Genomic DNA, 5,956 nt, shown 5'->3' with positions numbered 1-5,956 from the left:
TAAATTCCCCCTTGGGATGCCTGGGTGGCTCAGTCAGTTAAGCGTCTGCTTCAGCTCAGGTCATGAGCCCAGGGTCCTGGGAACCAGTCCCACATGGGGGTCCTTGCTCAGCTAGGAGCCTGCTTCTCCCTCTACCTGCTGCTCCCCCTGCTTGTGTGCTCTCTCTCACTTTCTCTCTCTCTGACAAATAAATAAAATCTTTAAAAAAATCCCCAAATTTCTTTGCTATTTTTAATTCCCTTCCATTGGGGTCATAGAACATACTTTTTATGATCACAATCCTTTTTAATTTAGTAAGGCTTGTTTTATGGCTTAATATACTGTCAGTCCTGGAGAATATCCATGCACACATGAGAAGAATGTATGATCTGCTGTTCTTGGTTGGGGTGTTCTATTGATGTCTGTTAGGTCTAGTTGTTTTATAGTGTTTTTCAAGTCTTATATTTCCATGTTAATCTTTTTCCTAGTTGTTTTATCCATGATTGAGAGTGGAGTACTGAACTTTTGTACTGCTATGTTGAATTGGTTATTCTTCCCATAAATTCTCTCAGTTTTTACTTCATAATTTGGGGGCTCTTTTTATACATTTATACAGGTATATCTTAATTGTGCTTCACTTCATTATACTTAGCAGATATTGCATTTTTTAGAAACTGCAGATTTTTGCCAACTTTTGTTGAACAAATCTATTGGTACATTCTTCCAACAGCATTTGCTCATTTCATATCTCTGTCACATTTTGGTAATTCTTACAATATTTAAAAAGTTTTCATTATTATTATATTTGTTATGATGATTAGTGATCTTTGATGTTACTATTATTTGTTTGGGGTGCCATGAACCACACCCATATAAGATGGTGAATTTAATCAATAAATGTGTGTGTTCTCACTGCTCAACTGTCTCCCATCTCTCTTCCTCTCCTTAGGCCTCCCTATTCCCTGAGACACAACATTGAAATTAGGCCAATCAATAAACCAACAATGTCCTCTAAATGTTCAAGGGAAAGGAAGAGTCACACATATCTTACTTTACATCAGAAGCTAGAAATGATTAAGCATAGTGAAGAAGAAATGTCAAAAACTGAGATAGGGTGAAAGCCAGGCTTCTTGTGCCAGTTACCCAAGTTGTGAAAGCAAAGGAAAAGTTCTTCAAGGAAATTAAAAGTGCTACTCCAGTGAACACATGAATAATAAGAAAGTAAAACAGCCTTATTGCTTATATGGAGAGTTTTAGTGATCAAAGAGAATCACATGCTACAGAGAAATTGTTCATGAAAGGAAGAGTCAACTGATGCAACAAACTTCATTGTGGTTTTATTTTAAAAAATTGCTACATCTACTTCAACCTCAGGTACCACAATCCTGATCAGTAAGTGGCCATCAAGATTGAAGCAAGACCCTCCATAAGTTAAAAGATTATGACTTGCTAAAACCTCAGATGATTGTTAGCATTTTTAGCAATCTTTTTAAATTAAGGTATGTACATTGTTTTTTAGATATAAAGTTACTACACACTTAAGAGACTATAGTATAGTGTACACATAACTTTTATATGCACTGGAAAACAAAAAATTCACTTGACTTGCTTTATTGCAATATTTACTTTAATGTGATGATCTGGAACTGAACCTGAAATATACCTGAAGTATGCCTGTATACATTTATAATTCTTGTGTCTTCTGGGTGGTTTAACCCTTTTATCATTATACAATGTTATACTTTAGCAACACTTTTTTTGTCTTAAGATCTATTTTGTTTGATATTAGTATAGCCACTCTCTTATGCTACTATGTGTGTTCTTTGTCCATCCTTTCACTTTCAACCTATTTGTATCTTTTAATTTTGATTTATTGTACCCAGAATATAAAATGTGCCTCTTGTAGACAACATGTAGTTGGATTATACTTTTTTTATCCATTCTGCTGATTTCTGTCTTTTTATTGGTATGTTACACCCATTTACATTTAGTGTAGTTGACAATAAGGTAGGATTTACATATATGTTTTATATATGTCTGTATCTTTTTGATTCCCCAATTTCTCCACTACTATCTTATTTTGTATTAAAAAGATATTTTCTTGTGTACCAATTTAACTCACTTGTCATTTCTTTTACTATGCGGTTTTGAGTTATTTTCTTAGTTCTTGTCCTGATATTTTCCAAGCGGTTCACTTAATAAGTAAACCAATCTAGTTTGGATTAATACCAAATTAATTTCAATATTATCTAAAAACTTTGCTCCTAGATAGCCCCATCCCCCATCCCTTCTCCTTTGTGCTATTATCATAAAAATTACATATTTATACAACATTATATACATGTCAGCACAGGTTTACATTTATTACTTTGTAGCTGTCTTTTAAATCAGATAGAGGAAAATAGTTACAAAGAATACATGCATTTATACTATCTTTTATGTTTTGTTATGTAGTGACCTTATCTACTGCTCTTTATTTCTTCACTTTGATTTGATATGATGTCTAGTGTTCTCTCATTTAGGTCTGAAAGACTCCCTTTAGAATTTATTATAGGACACATCTGCTAGGGAAACATTTTGTTTGTCTGGGAATTTCTTAATCTCCATTTTTTTATTATATTATGTTAATCACCATACAGTACAATTTCTCCATTTTTGAAAGAGAGTTTTGCTGAATGGAGAATTCGTGGTTGGGAGTCTTCCCCCCCCCCCTTCACACTGAATATGCCATCTCATTGATTTCTGACGTCTTTTGGATTCTTATGAGAAATTATCCATTCATCTTATTAAGGGTCCCTTATATATGATGAATCCTTTGTCTTTTGCTGTTTTCAACAGTCTCTCTTTGTCTTTCAACAGTTATACGGTGATGTCTATGTATGGATCTCTTTCAATTTATCTTACTTGGAATTTGTTGAGCTTCTTGGATGTTTCTCATCAATATTTCATACAAATTTGACCATTATTTCCTGAAGATATTATTTCTATCTCTTTACCTCTTTTCTCTCCTTCTGGTACTTTCCTTATGCATATGTTTATATGCTTGATGGTGACCCAAAGTCTCTCAGGTTCTCTTTATTTTTCTTTGGTTCTTTTTTCTTTGTGTTTCTCAGACTGGACATTCTCAACTGATCTACAATTTTACTGATTCTACATTCTGCAACTCAAATATACTATTAAACAACTCTTATAATTTTTAAATTTCAGCTATGGTGTGTTTCAACCTCAAAATTTCTATGTGGCCCCTTTTCATAATTTCCATATCTTTATTGATATGCTGGTGCGATGTTCTGAAACTGAGTTTTGTAGACATGGTTTCCTATTCAGCATGTTTAAAATAGCTAATTTAATGCTTTTGTCTAGGAAGTTCGAAGTATGGGCTTTCACAGGGACAGTTTCTATTTCTATTTTTCCCTCTCTATGGGCCGTATTTTCTAACTTTTTGGGTATCTCATTTTGTTAAATATTAGATATTTAAACAATACAATGTTTCAAATTTGTGAATTAGATATCCCATCTCCAGTGTTTGTTGTTGTTACTTGTTGGTGATGCTACGGTTGTTTTTGCTTTTTGTTTGTTTAGTGACTTTCCTGAACTAATTCTGAAAATTCTATTCTTTGTTGTGTGTGGCCACTGAAGTATCTTCTTTGTTAGCTTAGTGTTCAGCTAATCATTGGATAGAGCTTCTCTTAATGGCTGGAAACTAGTAAGTCTCCAAACCTTTGCCAAAGGGCTCTGCGTGTGTGCTGGGGTATACCTTCAATGCTCAGGCAGACAGTTTACAACTTTTCCGTATCCTTTAACTCTTGTTTGTGCAGAGGATTAAGATCAGGTAGAGGCCTTGTCAGGTCTTTCCTGGACATTTGCATAGACCTAGATATGAGCACAGTACTACACATGTGAGTGGACTCTACATCCCCAGGAATATATTAGAGCAATTCAAAGCTTCAAATGGACATTTTATTCTTAGCTTTCCTTTTAAGCGCTTTCGTCACTTCTTTTTTGCCTTTACTATTATTACAGCCTCAGGCAGTTGTGATTTAAACAGTTGCTGCTGATTAATTTTGACAACACCCCTCCCCTGGGAAAAAGCTATTTGCACTTGAGTTAGCTTCAAGTCAGGTCAAATAAAAACTAACCCTGCAAATGGGGGTTTCCATGGAATTGCCAGACAGATAAAATAATGACAATTTTCTGAAAATGGTGCTTTTGAGAGCTCCAATTCCACTATGTCCTCTCCCGTGTGCAGCTAAACTACTGCTTTTCATTGAAATAGTAGGGCTGTTAGTTTTTGAGGCTACCAGAGAGCTAAGAGGAAGGGAATAGGCACAGGGCAAGTTAATATACAACCAAGGTCAACTGTTGAAACCGAGATTCAGACTTTTTTTCTTGAATAGCTCTATGGATTGTTGTTAGTCTTTGGGTAATGTGAAGAATATTGAAAAAATTAATTTTTACAATTTTTTTTTTGGTCAGTGTTGTTGCTGCTTTTATGGAGTAGCAGATTTTTACAGGTCCTTGATCCGCCATTTCCACTGATGGCTCTCTATTCATTTTTCTATCCTAACAGTGAAGGTATTTGGGTAATTTTAAGTTTTTGGTTATTCTGAATAATGTTGCTGTGGATATTTATGTTCATGTCATTCTGCACATATGTGCATGCTTTCTTAAGATCACAATGCTAGATTTCTAATGTCCATCAATTTCAGTTTTCCTCTTCTTTCAGGCATGAAAGTGTTATAGGAGAATGTTAAATTTTCATGACTCTTTGAAATTAGGCGAGGCCATAGGACAGTTCTGGCCAAGGGACTGTAAGCACAGTCAATATGATTTCCAAACTGAACTATGTAGTCAGGGAAATTATCTCCTCTCTTGTCACTATTATGGATGAACACTCCTGTTTTGAAGTCAGAGCAAAATTGCCTTCTGGATTACTAAGTCACTACATGAAGGATATTGACTCAAGAGGTCAATATCAATATGACAATAATTTTATCAATTTCTTCCTAAAAGTCTGATAAAGTTTGAATAAAATGTATTTAATTGTTTGAGAGAAAACTGAGCTCATAACAATATTGATTCTTCTAATCCTTAAACATGTAATGTCCATTTAGTTCTTTAACTTATTTCAAAAATATTATATAATGTTCAGTATATAGGTCTTGTACAACTTTTCTTAAATTGATTTCTTAGAATTTTTATACCTTTTTAAATGATAGCTTTTATACCTTTATTTTCTAATAATTTGTTGCTAGTATATAGAAATAAATTGATTTCCTACAAATTTTTTATCTTGCAATATTGTACTTATTAGTTGTAGTAGTTGCTTGTAGACTACTTTGGATTTTTAAAATTTATAATCTTGTCATCTCTTGATAAAGACATTTTAATTCTTCTACAATATTTATGGTTCTCCTCTCTTTTTCTTCTTCTAGTGCTCTGGCTAGATTCTCTAGTACAATGCCAAACACAAGTAACTTAATAGGACATCTTTGCCATATTCCCTATCTTAATGGGAACTTTTCAATATTTTACCATTTATTTTAGTGTTGGTTTTCTTTCACAGCTGTTATTTATCAAATTGGGGAAGTTCCCTTCTCTTCATAGCTTGCTGAGAGTTTACTGTGTATGTGTGCATGTGTGTGTGTGTGTGTGTGTGTATGCATGCATGCTAAATGTTGCAAATACTTTTTCAGCATCTATTAATGTGGTCTATTATTTTCCTTCTTTATAATGTGCTGTATCATTGGTAATTCCTAATGCATTCTCATGATACATCTCGATTGGTCATGATGCATTTTCCTAATTAGACATCGTTGAACTCAATTTGCTGACACCTTTTCTGCATCTTTGGGAACAGGTAATATTGATTTGTATACTTCATTTGTTGTAGGATAATCACCAGAATTTAGCATCAGAGCTATGCAAACCCCCCAAATGGACTGAGAGCTATTCTTTCTTCCTTAATTTTCTGAAA

This window comes from Ailuropoda melanoleuca, chromosome 1 (assembly GCF_002007445.2).
Source record: "Ailuropoda melanoleuca isolate Jingjing chromosome 1, ASM200744v2, whole genome shotgun sequence".
Lineage (NCBI taxonomy): Eukaryota > Metazoa > Chordata > Mammalia > Carnivora > Ursidae > Ailuropoda > Ailuropoda melanoleuca.
Note: the sequence above shows the minus strand (reverse complement) of the source record.